Source organism: Myxine glutinosa, chromosome 7 (genome assembly GCF_964187855.1).
Source record: "Myxine glutinosa chromosome 7, kmMyxGlut1.1, whole genome shotgun sequence".
Taxonomy (NCBI): domain Eukaryota; kingdom Metazoa; phylum Chordata; class Myxini; order Myxiniformes; family Myxinidae; genus Myxine; species Myxine glutinosa.
In genome coordinates, this window is record NC_136267.1 from 70,156,957 (window position 1) to 70,172,111 (window position 15,155).

The window sequence follows — 15,155 nt, forward strand, 5'->3', positions numbered from 1 at the left end:
CGCAGGTTGAGCGAGGAAGTAGCAGTGGTACGCGACGAGGTGACGCGGTGTGAGGAACGCACGGAGAGCGAGCTAGGGCAAAGGACAGCCAAGTTGACCAGGGCTATGGGAGTAGCGACGCGGGGTGTAGAAAAGCCGACGGTCGTCGCATTGGAAAATAAATTTTGAGGGCGCCGGCGAAGGCTGAGTTGGACGAGAAAATTTTAAGGGCGCCGATGAGCGTCGAGCTAGAAAAATAAATAATTGAAATTGAAGAGATGGGAGAAACAGAAAATAACTCACGGAGGGAGGTTATGGAGCCTGAACAAAGTCTGAATTTGCACCGTGATGCCGGGCTTGCAAATGAAATAAAAAGTTTGCAGGTGCAGCCGGGGAAGGAGGTCCCCGAGGTGAGTTGTGAAAATGGCGCGGATGTGTTTGACGCGAACGGGTTTTCGGCGCACTTGGGACAAGGGCGAGACCCGGGCGTTCACGGTTGGGCCATTGTGCGGTGTATGAGTGAGGGTGGCACAATTTGTGAAGGGCCCATTGTGCGGTGTACGAGGGCGACTGGCACGGAGTATGAGAGGGCATGCGTGGAGCGCGAGTGTGTTACGGAGTGTGTCAGAGAAGGGTGTGCCCAGGAGAGTGTGATAACGGGATGTTTGAGAGGCGCGGGTGCGCCTGGGTGTGCGATAGCGGAGAGTGTGAGAGGTGCGTGGGCGCCTGGTTGGGCAAGTGCGGAGTGGGTCGCGAGTGGTGAGGACGCGGCTCAAGCATCGACACCGACCGGGGTAGCGCCTAGCAGGACGGGTAGCAGATGCGAGCCCTTGGTGAGTGGTGTGCTGCAGGGACCGGCAGGGATCGGTGCCGCGTCGGTCTCACAAGGACCGGCGTGCACGATTCGTACCGGCCCCCGCACTGTATGGTTGGTGCCGTGCCGTGGCGGCAAAGGCAACCGGCGAGGTTCAAGGGGAGGTAGGAGTTTTCGGAGCCGCGCACCCTGTGGGGTGCGGTGCTCCGACCGTGGCCGGTTGGGTCACCATGCGTGGGACCGCAAGGCCCCGCACAGGGATGGAGCCCTGCACCTTGGCCCATCCATACCTCCCCCTTGGATCATAAATGAAGGACGGACACCCCATACAGGCGACCAACCACCCGCATGGATCGCTCGGCCCTTCGAGGTCGAGCGGTGACAACGAACATTCACATGGAGAGGCTCGAGTGTAGTGGACTGTGGAGAGTAGTGTACCCCGCGTGGAGGAATGGTAGTGTAACCATTCCTCCCACCACAGGGCCCATGAGCATTCGTTTAGGGGGATGGCAGTGATAGGCACATGGGGGTGCCAGCAATGGTTGCCTCCATGGGGCACCGAAGCTAGCCGAGGGAGGACTAGGATAATGTTAGGGATCTAGAAGACCTTAGGGACAAGATTTAAGTAGTGACACCTGTACTCTAGTGGGGACGTAGGTAGCTTAGATGGATGATAAAGAAAAGGGAGTGCATAGTGTAAAGGGACGACGGGGAAGCACGAGTTTTAGGGGAAGCAGTCAGCTGGATGATAATAATAATAATAATAATTCATTTATTTTGTATAGCGCTTTTCATGAAGCCCAAAGGCGCTTTGACAGAGTGCAAAACATAATGCATAACAAAACATGAAAACAACAATTGCAAAAAGACAAGAATCAATAGGGAAATATTTAAAGCAAAAGGAGGGAGAAGGAGAAGTGATAGTCAGGGGTTAAATGCTGTGGGTTGAATGTTGAATGCAGTGCTGAACAGGTGGGTCTTGAGTGATGTTTTGAATGTGGTGAGTGAGGAGGAGTCTCTGATGGTGTGAGGTAGTGAGTTCCAGAGGGTGGGAGCAGCGATGGAGAAGGCCCTGTCCCCCCAGGATCTGAATTTGGTCCAGATGGGGGGGGGGGGGGTCAGGAGGTTGGTACCAGCAGAGCGGAGGTTGCGGGTGGGAGTGTGTCTGGAGAGGAGGTCAGCCAGGTAGGATGGGGCCAGGTTATGGAGGGCTTTGTAGGTCAAGAGGAGGATTTTGTACTGGATTCTCTGGGAGATGGGGAGCCAGTGAAGCTTGTAAAGGACGGGGGTGATGTGGTCACGGGTCCGGGAATGGGTGAGTAGACGGGCAGCGGAGTTCTGAATGTATTGGAGTTTATTGGTGATTGTTGAGGGTGAACCATAGAGGAGGCTATTGCAGTAGTCCAGACGGGAGGTGATGAAGGTGTGGATGAGGGTTTCTGCAGCCGTGGAGGAGAGGGATGAGCTGAGACGGGCGATGTTTTTCAGGTGAAAGAAGGCTGTCTTTGTGATCTGTTTAAGGTATTTGTCGAAGGAGAGGGTTTGGTCAAAGATGACGCCAAGATTCTGGATGAGAGGGGAGGTGGATACTGGGATACCGTCGATGTTGAGGGCAAAGTTATGGGTGGATTTTGTGAGCGTTTTTGGGCCAATGATGATTATTTCAGATTTATCACAGTTAAGTTTGAGGAAGTTGATTTGAAGCCAGGATTTTATTTCAGAGATGCAGTTTGTCAGGATAGAGTGGGTGTCAGTGGAGACGGACTTGGTGGAGATGAAAAGCTGGATGTCATCGGCGAAGCAGTGGAATTGGAGACCATGACGGCGGATTAAGTGACCGAGGAGGGACAGGTAAAGGATGAAGAGGAGGGGGCCAAGAACTGAACCTTGGGGGACACCTTGGGGGAGGGGAGCAGTGGGGGATTTGCGGTTATTGATGGAGATGAACTAGCGTCTGTCAGAGAGGTATGATTTAATCCAAGAGAGGGCAGTGCCGGTAACGTTAAAGGTGGATTCAAGTCGGGTGAGGAGGATGGTGTGATCGATGGTGTCAAAGGCAGTGCTGAGGTCGAGGAGGACGAGAATGTTGAGGTTGCCAGCGTCAGAGGAGAGGAGAAGGTCGTTGGTGATTTTGAGGAGAGCAGTTTCAGTACTGTGGTTGGAGCGGAATCCGGATTGGAATGTTTCATACAGGTTATTGGCAGAGAGGTGATGTTTGAGTTGAGCGGCTACAGCGCGTTCCAAAACTTTTGACAGAAAGGGTAGGTTGGAGATGGGTCTGAAGTTATTTAGGGTGTCAGGGTTTAGACCAGGTTTTTTTTGAATGGGGGTAACAGCAGCAATTTTGAGGGATGGTGGGATGATGCCTGTAGACAGAGAGGAGTTTATTGTTGCAATGATAAGTGGAGAGAGAGCAGGGAGGGAGGCCTTGACAAAGCTGGAGGGGATGGGGTCAAGAGTGCAGGTGGCAGTTTTCATTCCTATGAGGAGTTCAGAGAGGTCAGTAGGGGAGACCGGGGAGAATTGAGACAGGGGAAGGCAGGATAAGGGGGGGGCAGGTGGTTGGAGGGGGAGCGGGTGCGGTGGTGGTCAAGCTGTTGTAGATGTTGTCAATTTTGCGTTGGAAGAAAGAAAGGAAGGAGATGCAGTTGTCTACTGTGAATGACTGGGTGGTGGTGTCCAGGGGGCGGAGGAGTTTGTTTATTGTCGAGAAGAGTGCTTTTGGGTTTCCGGAGCCAGAGTGGATAATTTGAGAGTAGTAGGCGGAGCGGGCATGGGAGAGGGCATCTTTGTAGTGTTGTAGGTGGTCCTTGTAGGCTTGGGAGTGAACTGTGAGACCTGTTTTATTGCGGAGTCTTTCAAGTTGGCGAGCACGAGTTTTCATCAGGCGGAGTTCAGGGGTAAACCAGGGAGCAGAATGGGTGAAAGAAACTGTTTTGGTTTTTACAGGCGCAAGCTGGTCAAGGCAGGAGGAGAGAGTGTGGTTGTAGTAGTCAGTGAGGTCGGAAGGGGTGTGCAGGTCAATGAAGGGAGAAGTGGACATTTTTTCAGAGAGGGTGGATGAGAATGAGGTAGGTGAAAGAGCGTTTAGCTTACGGAAGTTGATAGTGCGATAATGTCTTGGTGTTGGGGTGGGGATGTTGATGGTCATAGTGATGGCTAAGTGGTCAGAGAGGGTGAGGTCGGAGCCAGAGAGATGGTGCAAAATTAATCCAGTGGAGCAGACAAGGTCCAAAATGTGACCACGGATATGCGTAGGAAAGTTGACATGTTGAGTGAGGTTAAAGCAAGTGAGTAAATCAGTGAAGTCAGTGGTTATTGTGGAGTCAGTGGAGTCCATGTGGATATTGAAATCACCAAGGAGGAGGATTGAGGGGGAGAGGGAACATAGCTGGGTCAGAAAGTAGAAGTCAGACCGGGGAGGTCTGACCGGTGTGTGTGAGGAATTGTGTTGTAGTGTTTGTGGAATTGTGTGTGGAAAATAAAAGGATTTGTTTTTGAGGTGTGTGAGCACAAGAGGTGTGCGAGAAAAGTGGCGTGCGAGATAAATGGTGTGGAATGCTTGGTGTGGAATAAAAGGTGTGGAATGCATGGTGCGAAGGACTGAATGGGGGGAGGTGGAGCCCATTCACGAAAGCCCAGGGTGGGTAGTGTAAAGCCAGGTAGAGGGCATAGGTAAATTTGCATGGATATTGACATCTGTGGTGCAGGTAGTAGAACGAAGTGTTTTGTTGGGTGCATGGGTCACTGGGTCAGTGACATGGCTGGGCGTGTGGCTTAATTGGTGCGTGTAGTTATTGAGGCACTCCGCCACTGGTAGTTTGCCGGCCAGGTGAGGCAGCAGGTAGGCTCTGGGAGCCGGTTAGGGTAGTTGTGAGTGGGGCCCGAGGTTCCCAGCAAAGGACCCGGGTTGCCCGAAGCCAAGGTGGGCACAGAGGGGTAAGCGCCAGGAAGGGCCTTCCCCAGTTAGGGTAGTTGTGAGTTGTTGAGTGGGGCCCGAGGATCCCAGGAGAAGACCCGGGTTGCCCGATGCCAAGGTGGGCCAAGAGGGGTAAGCACCAGGAAGGGCCTTCCCCAGTTAGGGTAGTTGTGAGTTGTTGAGTGGGGCCCGACGATCCCAGGAGAAGACCGGGGTTGCCCAATGCCAAGCTGGGAATCAGGGGGTAAGCGCCAGAGAGGGCCTTCCCCAGTTAGGTAGTCGCAGGAGCAGGTAAGCTCGGGTGGCGGCTTCAGTGGCGGAGGTGCGCAGGTAGGTAGACCTGCTGGTAGGGCCACACGACCCAGCCCCGAAATTGTGCGAGGGCACAGAGAGAAAATTTGCGGGAGTGAGACCCAAATTTTGGAGGGCACCATGTGGGCAATGGGAATACGGGTTCTTAGAACCACATAGTTTAAAGAGGCCGATTGGCAGGGTACGACCCCGGGTAGTTTAAATGAGTTAATGTTACTAGAGTAGTTAGGGTGAGAAATCCCTTCGCACTATCCACAGCCAGTCACCAAGGAGAACGAGCTCCACACCGAGGCTCTGTAAGCCGTTTGGATTGTAAAGACGCATCACGACGTACGTGAGACATTGTGTTTGTTCCATCCCTTCCTCCCTGGGAGGGATTGGGAGACGAATTTGGAATTAGAGGGGGATATGGGAGACAAGACGTAGTGACGGATTGTGAATACAAGGGGGGCTAGGGTAGGGTAGGCGACGGTGGGGGTTAGGGACGAGCCTGCTCTGCTCGCTCTTCCGCGTCCCTCGCGCCGCGTTACCTTGTTTTCTATGTGCCACTGTGTGCTTTCCGCTTGCTTGTTGTGCCTTGTCTCTCCCCCCACCCCAGGACCATTTTGGAGGCCGAACAGTGCAGCACCATCGACCTGAGCAGCATCCATTCTGCACCGTTTCATCAGTGCAGCCGACCTGTGCAGCACCTTGCTGCCATATCCTTTTGCTGCACATTTGTTGCACCTGTGCAGCTGAACTGTGCAGCACTTTGCTGCCACAACCACTTTGCTGCACCTTGTTACACTCACACTTATGGACCACAAGCCTTGTGGCCTTGCACCTCTGCTGTGCAGCATTTTGCTGCAAAATCATCTTGCACTTCGGACCACATGTTTGAGTGGCATTAATGCCACGCAGTCGGACCACGTGAGATTGCCCTGGTGGCAAAATAAAAGCATTTTTGTGCATTTTATTATTGTGTGCTAGGCATAAGAAGATGTGCAAGTTTAGATGGCATTGAAGTTTCAAATGGCCTGTATGCCGGTCAGGGGGCCAGCCGGTTTGATATATGCACACAGAAGAAGCAAGAAGCAAGATGCAAGAAGCAAGCAGCAAATGTCATTTATGAGTGTGTTTTTGCTGTGTTTTCTCTCCCCTCCAATCTTCTCTTCCAAAAAGAACAGGTCCTGGGTCATAGCATTGTAAATAAAGTTAAGTTTTGTGCTTGTAAATATAAGAATACTGCCCACCGGCTATGTGTTTAGTTTGAAATTCCGGAAATACTCGGGTAGTTGTGGGCGTGAAACTGTGAGGTAGCTGCTCAACGCAATAGGAGGGACATATCTAGTGCTAAAAATGTCGCACACACGGGTCAGAGTAAATGTTAGGGGGAACCACACCTATGTGTCACATTTAAAAGTAAGGTTAATTTTGCATGTCACTCTCTACCGGTCGTTCCATTGGTGGTTTCGACTCGGGGACGAGTCTGACGAGGGAGGGGTGTAGTGTTGCGGTTTTGAAATGAAGGTTAATTTCCCCTCTTAGTTAGTTACACCACAACATGTAGCCTCGCGATAGTTCAGTTATTTCTTAGTAAATGTAAGCGTAGCCCTTTCCTGTGTTTAGTTTTGCATTGAGTAGGCTAGTGAGATTAGGTGTTCTTATGGCGCTTTGGTTTTGGTTTAGCGCTGAAGTACCACGCGGCAGGCCTGAACAAGTCGACCGAGGCCGAAGGAAGGCGGGGCAGGAGAAGCCATCGGTAAGCATGAGTTGCCAATCAGGGCTCGAGGAGAGTGGCTAACCACGACGACCAGAGGCGGGGTTTGGAACATTCGAGTCGGGCCGGGGCGGGGCCATATAACCCTGTTCCGAGCCTCCCCCCCCCCCCCCCCCCCCCCCCAGGGCAGTTTGCAGAATACGGCAGATGAGACGGAGACGAGAGGAGACGGTGGATCAGGAGCGCACGAGATTAAGAGAACGAACGGCACGAGAAGGCAGAACGTATTGAATTGCCTCGTTGTACACAAACTTTGCCCTGTTCCCCGCGCTCTGCGCAGTATTAATCGCGCGCTGTAAAGAACGACCCGTGCCGGGCCACAGACACGCGATTTTCCTCCTGCCTGCCTTCGCCTGGATACATGCCATGACCGCCAGAGGGCCACGCCGGGTGAGCTGTCCCGGAGCGACCGAAGCAGGCGCGTTTGGCGCGCGAACATCCTTCCTCCATCTCCCCGTGTATGTGAGTGGGCCCATTGTCTGGGGATAAGTTAAGACTGACTAAGCTCTGCCCTGTGTCCCTTTCCTTCTACGAATCATTGTGCATAGTGTAAATAAATCCTGTTCTTTCTTCTGATTTGACCGTCATGTCTTTTCCATCATTGGTTTCGCATGGTACGAATAAAACTGCTCTAATCTGGTTCCAATAGAAAAGTAACAGCACGAGTCACGTGATACGCATTCCGCTCGGGCATACTCGATTAAGCGTGGCTCGTGCGAGGCTCGATCCCCACTTCCGTTGCAGCGTGGGTACCAAAGGTATGTGTGAATTTGTCCCGAAGCCCTTTTCCACGTTTGCCCGGAAGTGGCGACTCGGTCTCGCGGACCCGAAGACCCAGGGGGAAAAAGGGGTTTAATCTCCCCTTTGTAACGGGAACAGGCTTCGGGGAATCCGCAACGATATATATATATGTATATATATATATATCGGCCTTTACTTCTTACTTGCCTATGGCTGGAGCAATCCCACCAACAGAACCTGGACCAGGGATGTTTCCAGCCACGGCAGCTGCCTGTGCTGCAACAGCAACCTGTGCAGTGGCTGCCTGCTGCTGCATCTGTCGATGGCACTGGCACAGGTCAAACACCTGCAACGAGAAGGAACCTGTTCATTCACGTTCATGGAGTTGCATATGTAGGGCAAGGAAGTTAGGAATCATTGGACGTTAGGAATCATCAGAGGACGTAAGGATAGAAATACCTCTGACACATAAATATCAACCAACTACCAGCCCCCTCCCACCCCCACCTTAAAGCCATGCAAAAAACCCTTGATTATAAAAACTCTGAAAGAATGTGCGACCAAGGAATTTATAGTAATGGATAAATTAACAGAATAAGAAATGATAGAAAAATGGAACTGGAATCCCAGAATCCTGAATCAATGTGCTCAAATGAGAACACCAAACAGGCCAACTCTTATTGGAACAACTATCGGGGATGCCTTTTCGTGGTGGTTGTACCCTCCAATGCAAGTCGGGGGCAAAATCTTCCCCATTCTTCCATGCTGGCCGGATTTGTCAGGGCAGTGCGATCATGGATGATCGGACTCCATGGGCCGGCCCTTTCCCTCTTGTCTTTGCCTCTTTCTTTCTCTTTCTCTCTCTTTCTCTCTCTTTCTCTCTCTTCCAGTGCTTAACTCTGTCGTCGCCCTGACCCAGTAAAGGCGGGGGTACACCATCCTGGATGTGGGGTATCTCTGGGTCGCTCCTGGGAGATTGATCGGCTGTCTCCATGCCACGGGCTTGTTTGAGAGAGATGTCTGGTGCTATACAACAACAACAACTCTTATTGGTGCTGCTTACACAATGCACAATGAGTCTGTGGTCATATAGCCCTACCTTTATGTTTGCACCCGGGTAGATCTTGTGCACGATGTCTCCTGGTGCACGACCAGCCTCTCGATCCAAGTAGTAGCTCTGCACGAATATGGCATGGTCGCTTAGGCACCTGACCCACACATCGCCCTCTCCACGGCATTCCAGCTCTACTCCTTTCCCAATATGGAGGCTTTAAGTAAGGCGGGAGATAAACACAACAACACTTCTGAATGACAGCTTGAAATACTGTATAATAATCAAAATTAGTGAAAACATGGGAACACACCATGTGTAAATGTTAACTTCCAATTTCATCCTCATTATTCCAGTGTGCTTTCATTAATGATTTAATAATCATAAAAACAATATAATTAGTTTATTCTCATATACACTGTATAATATATGATGCACATACAATAAGAAGCACTTTGGCAGTGAATGCTTAAAAATGGCATCGACTAGTAATAGATAGTAGGCTTAAAAATAACATTGAATAAGAAATAAACTAATTGTGATGAGTGTATAGAGATCCCTAAAACAACATTTTGGTGAAGAAATAAGTGGTATGGTTTGAAATATCCATATCCATTCTTCAGATACTTACAAAACTTACAAAAAGTTTCGACATAGATGAATCGAGGGTGTTAATTGCAGTCGGGTTAAAGCTGTTGTGCAAGAGCTTGGAGTTGGGCTTGATGGAACGATATCATTTACCCGACCGAAGAAGATCAAAAATGTTGTGTACTGTGTGGAACTCATTCAGATGACAGCGTTTTAGCTCTTTTTGTTACTCAAGAGTAATAATTTGATCAACACATGATGGCATACACCGGATCCTTTCAACCTTCAAAGAAAGAACAACCGTTGCAGAGCCTTCTTCATACAGTGATTGGTGTTTATCTCCCACTTAAGATCATCGAAAATATGTATGACCAAGAATTTAAAAGAACTGGCAATTTCAGCTTCAGAATAGTGAATAACCAAGGGTCGAATGGGCGTTTTGTTTATCCAAAAGTCAACAATAATTTCCTTCATCTTTGCGATGTTCGAGATTGTTTGGAGAACAACATTCGACATTTCTTTCGATTTGCTTACAGTAAACACTTCATTGTTGAGAACCAAGCCAGCAACGGCCGTGGCCTCTGCAAATTTCACCACCAGTGAGCTATGAGTAAACAATGAATATAAAACCGTGGATAAAGCACAGCCCTGAGGTGCTCTTGATGGTGTTCAAGGTGATTGTCTAAGAAATATTCGAACCAATTTTGACCACATATGGTCTGTCTAAAAGAAATTCCAAAATCCAGTTACAAAATATTTGGGATAGATTGTGGCATTACAGTGCACGGACATTTCAATTACTGGTGCATTGTAATGCACCAGTGATTTAAATCATGTTTGGTTTTCTATGAAAATGAAAGGTTTGAAAGGAAAATGTCGAAAGGAAAAATTTCCTTTTTGAAAGGAAAAAATGAAAGGAAAATGAAGTGAAAGGTTTGGTTTTCTACGTCTCTCACAGAAATCAGCAAAATGGTCAGTCAATTCAACAACCACATAGGTCAGATATTGGGCAAACTGGTATGTCCGACTGAGTAAGGCAGCCAGCATTTTCAGATCCACAAATCACGAAATACAGCTGCCGAGTGTATAAACAACATAGATGAAATAGTGAAAATCCAAACAGAAATAAGAGTAAAAGTGTTGGGTTCTGAATGTTATTCTAGTTTGTTAGCCACTGTGGATGTGCAGGATGATGGAATGCAGCTTTTCACAGAAAATTTCTGCCTCAGTGTGAGCCAAGGGATAGATTGGCACTGAATCACTGAGATAACGTGGGCAATCACTTGAGACACTGGCATTGGGAATGGTACCAGGACTGGATGGAACTCCAGTGGGATTTGATGAATTTTATGAACCATGTGTGTAGCTGCTGGTTCAGTAAGAAGAATGTGTGTAGCATGGGGAACTACCGTTTTGTTGTAGTTTATTGCACCAAATCCATGTTAGAACATTTAGTACATGAATATCAATCTTATAGTTTTCCATGATGAGAGATTCATGACAATATTTGTTTGACTCGAGACCTGTTGGACATGTGTAAGTTGAACAATAAAGAAATTGCTTTCAAAAAAGATTGTATTGTGGCGGACACAAAAGCCCACTGGCGTGGTGACATCATTCCGCGCACCAAGTGGGCGGTGGCCACGCCCGAGGGGAAGGCGTGGCCTCATGATATACACCGGGCGCCCAGCCCGGAGCAGTTCAGTGTTACAGTGTGCTCTTACAATAAAGACGTTTATATGTTACCGCTTGTCCGCTTCCTCCTTGCTCACAAGCAGCGCGCGTAACGCCGCGCTTTACTGGTGACCCTCGACGTTGGATCTGCCGTAGCGATCCTTCCGAACACGACGCCATTGCAATGGCCAACGACAAGGCAATGGCGATTAAACTTCCCGAATTTTGGGAGGCCCAGGCCGAAGTCTGGTTCGTTCAAGCCGAAGCCCAATTTCAGCTTCGGCGCCTCACCAACGACGACATGCGCTACTGCCATGTCGTCGCCTCCCTCGGGCCCGGCACGGCCGCTCGAGTTGTGTCCGTCCTTCGCCACCCACCGGACGGCCACAAGTACGAGGCACTCAAGCGACTACTCCTAGCCACGTTCGGCCTCACAGACGACGCACGGGCCGACCGCCTCCTGGATCTCCCCGAGCTCGGTGAGACGCGCCCGTCGGTCCGAATGGACCATATGCTGTCACTGTTGGGCGACGAAGCCCCCGGTTCGCTATTCCGGGCGCTTTTCCGGCATCAACTTCCAGCGCAGGTTCGCCTCGCGTTGCCCGGGACCGAGCTAACGGAGCCCCGAGCATTGGCAGCCGAGGCGGACAGGTACTTCGCCGCTTCGGACACGCGGGCGAGCGTCGGCGTGGCCGTCACGGCCCTCGACGCTGATGTTCAGCAGCATGTTCCACAGCATCAGCTTCTACAGCATACGCAGCATGCTGATACGCACCTCGTGAACGCCGCCACGCCCCGCCCACCGCCGCGGCGAAAACCGCCACCGCGGGGAAACCCGCCAACTCCACCGGCCTGGCGGAGCCAGCCGCGCTCCTCCAGCTCCACCACCTGGTGCTGGTTCCACGCCAAGTTCGGCCACGAAGCTCGGCGGTGTCATCCGCCGTGCTCCTTCAACGGGTCGGGAAACGCCCGGGCCGGCGCTCAATAGTGGCGATGAGCGCCGGCCGTTCGAGCAGCCTGCTGTTCATAACGGACACCTTCTCCGGGCGCCGTTACCTGTGCGACACGGGAGCGCAGGTGAGTGTCATTCCCGCCGGCACGTCAGACAAGCACGCCGCGGGTGGGGGCCCCGCGCTGCTTGCCGCGAACGGGACGCCCATCCGTACGTACGGAAAACGCTGCCTCTCTGCGGTTTGGAGGGCAGGTTTTCCGATGGACGTTCGTCACCGCCGACGTGCCCATGGCACTGCTTGGCGCGGACTTCCTGTGCGCTAATGGGCTCCTGGTCGACGTCAAGCGCAGACGTCTTGTCCAGGCCGAGACGTTCAGCTCGCTCGCTTGTGCGTTGCCCAGCTCAACGAGCGGCTTGCCAAGCGGCTTGCCGAATGATTCGGTTCCGGCCACGTTGGTCTGTACGCTTCCGGCGGCGGACGCATTCACCCGCCTCCTCGCCGGCTTCCCGGACCTCACGCGGCCCACCTTCTCGGCGGGGGCCGTCAAGCATGGGGTGGCCCATCACATCCCCACCGTCGGGCCACCGGTCTACGCCCGGGCACGCCGCCTCGAGCCGACAAAGCCGGCGGTGGCAAAAGCGGCGTTCGCTACCCTGGAGCGACTCAGCATCGTAGGGCGCTCAGAGAGCGCTTGGGCGTCGCCGCTGCACATCGTGCCGAAGCCCGGCGGGGGATGGCGACCGTGCGGGGACTATCGCCGTCTCAATGGCGCCACGACTCCCGACCGCTACCCCGTCCCCCACATTCAGGACTTTTCCGCCCGTTTGGCGGGCAGGTCCTTCTTCTCGAAGGTGGACCTCATACGCGGCTACCATCAGGTCCCCGTCAGGCCGGAGGACGTCCCGAAGACGGCGGTCATCACGCCATTCGGACTCTTCGAGTTCCTGCGCATGCCCTTCGGTCTGAAGAATGCGGCTCAGGCGTTCCAGCGACTGATGGACAGCGTCCTGCGCGACTTGGATTTTGTCTACGTCTACCTGGACGATATCCTCGTCGCCAGCGCGTCCCGCGAAGAGCACCTACGCCACCTCCGCACGCTCTTCGAACGCCTGGGCCAGCATGGCCTGATTGTGAACCCCGCAAAGTGCCGGTTCGGCACCGCCACAATCGATTTTCTGGGGCACCGTGTCACCAGGCACGGAGCCGTCCCCCTGCCGGCCAAGGTGGAGGCGGTGAAGGGGTTTCCGCGCCCCCGCACGATCAGAGGGCTGCAGGAGTTCCTGGGCATGGTGAACTTTTACCATCGGTTCCTGCCCCGTATCGCCCAGCTCCTGCGCCCCCTGCACGAAGCTCTCCGAGGTAAGCCGGGCAAAGGCGACGTTACCTGGACCGAGCAGATGGACACGGCGTTCACGGGCGCGAAGCTCGCCTTGGCTAACGCCACCATGCTCGCACACCCGGCGCCAGATGCACCGATCGCCCTCACCACCGATGCCTCGGACTACGCGGTGGGCGCGGTGCACGAGCAATGGGTGCGTGGAGCTTGGCAACCGCTGGCGTTCTTTAGCCGGCAGCTTCGCCTGCCCGAACGCCGTTACAGTACCTTCGACCGCGAGTTGCTCGGACTTCACTTGGCGGTCAGGCACTTCCGCCATCTGCTCGAGGGCCGTGCATTCACTGCCTTCGTCGACCACAAGCCGCTGATCTTCGCGATGGGCAAGGTCACCGAGCCGTGGTCGGCCCGGCAGCAGCGTCACCTCTCGGCCGTGTCCGAGTACACGACGGACATCCAGCACTTCGCGGGGAAGGACAACCCGGTGGCGGATTGCCTTTCCCGGGCCGTCGCCCACGCAGTCCACCTCGGCATCGACTATGCCCGGATGGCAGCGGACCAGGCCGCTGACCCCGACGTCCAGGCCTTACGGACCGCCGTCACGGGCCTCCGCGTCACCGAGGTGCCGTTCGACGGCGCGGGCGAGGCCCTCTTGTGCGACGTCTCCCTCGGGCGTCCTCGCCCCATCGTGCCCGCGGGCTGGCAGCGCCAGGTGTTTGACGCCATCCACGGCCTGTCCCACCCGGGCGCGAGGGCCTCCCAAAGGCTCATCGCCGACAAGTTCGTCTGGCATGGCCTCCGGAAGGCCGTCCGCGGCTGGGCCAGGACGTGCCTCGCGTGCCAGCGCGCCAAGGTGCACCGGCACACCCAGGCCCCGTTGGCCCCGTTCACGGTGCCGGAACGCCGGTTTGACCACGTCCACGTGGACCTGGTGGGACCTCTGCCCCCCTCGCGGGGTTTCACCTACGTCCTCACCATGGTGGACCGCACCACCCGGTGGCCGGAGGCCGTGCCCTTGGCGTCGACAACGGCGGCCGATGTCGCGCAGGCTTTCATCGCCACCTGGGTCGCCCGGTTCGGCGCCCCCTCAGACATCTCATCCGACCGCGGCCCCCAGTTCACCTCGGAGCTCTGGGGGGCGGTTGCGCAGGGGCTCGGGGTCCGGCTGCACCGAACCACGGCCTACCACCCCCAGGCTAACGGCCTGTGTGAGCGATTTCACCGCTCATTGAAGGCCGCGCTCCGGGCCACCCTCCGCGACGGCGGCTGGGTCGACAGGCTCCCCTGGGTCCTGCTGGGCCTCCGGACGGCGCCCAAGGAGGACCTGCGCGCATCCGCGGCGGAGTTGGTCTTCGGGCAACCGCTGCGGGTGCCGGGCAAGTTCCTCCCCGACTCCACGGCACCATGGTCCGCGGCACAGCAGCGCTCCGCTCTGCAAGAGACCGCCCAGAGGTTCGCCCCGGTGCCAACGGCATGCCACGGGCACCCACCGACGCACGTCGCCCCGGAGCTTCGCACGGCGGAGTACGTCTTCGTCCGCCACGATGCCCATCGGACACCACTGCGGCCCCCGTACGACGGGCCTTTCCGCGTGCTGGAGACCGGGGCGAAGCACTTCACCCTGGACATCGGCGGTACTCCTGACCGCGTTTCGGTAGACTGCCTCAAGCCGGCCCACCTCGATGTGGACCATCCACCGCCAGTGGCCCGACCCCCACGTCGGGGCCGCCCTCCTGCGGGTGGACCCCCGGCACCACCCAGCCCCGCCGCCACGCCGCCCCCCGGTCCTGCACCCATCCCAGGGGCAGCCAGGGGCATCCCACCTGGCATCCCTGCACCCCGGACGCCGCCGATCGCCAGGGGGCGCTTTGGCCGGGTCATTCGTCTGCCCCGCAAACTGGCCCTCCAGGTGCGCGGGAATTCTGGGGGGGCGCGTGTGGCGGACACAAAAGCCCACTGGCGTGGTGACATCATTCCGCGCACCAAGTGGGCGGTGGCCACGCCCGAGGGGTAGGCGTGGCCTCATGATATA

At 54.6% G+C, this 15,155-nt stretch overlaps 1 pseudogene across 1 annotated transcript in view; it reads right to left on the bottom strand.

Annotated features, from left to right (window-relative positions):
* The window catches only part of LOC137415373 (mothers against decapentaplegic homolog 4-like), a 136,934-nt pseudogene that overhangs the window by 14,368 nt on the left and 107,411 nt on the right, over positions 1-15,155 (bottom strand). Inside the window, exons 11-12 of the transcript XR_013624198.1 lie at positions 8,624-8,792; positions 7,732-7,870 (exon numbers count right to left, since the gene is read on the bottom strand). The product of XR_013624198.1 is annotated as a mothers against decapentaplegic homolog 4-like (transcript). The remainder of the gene's footprint in view (positions 1-7,731; positions 7,871-8,623; positions 8,793-15,155) is intronic.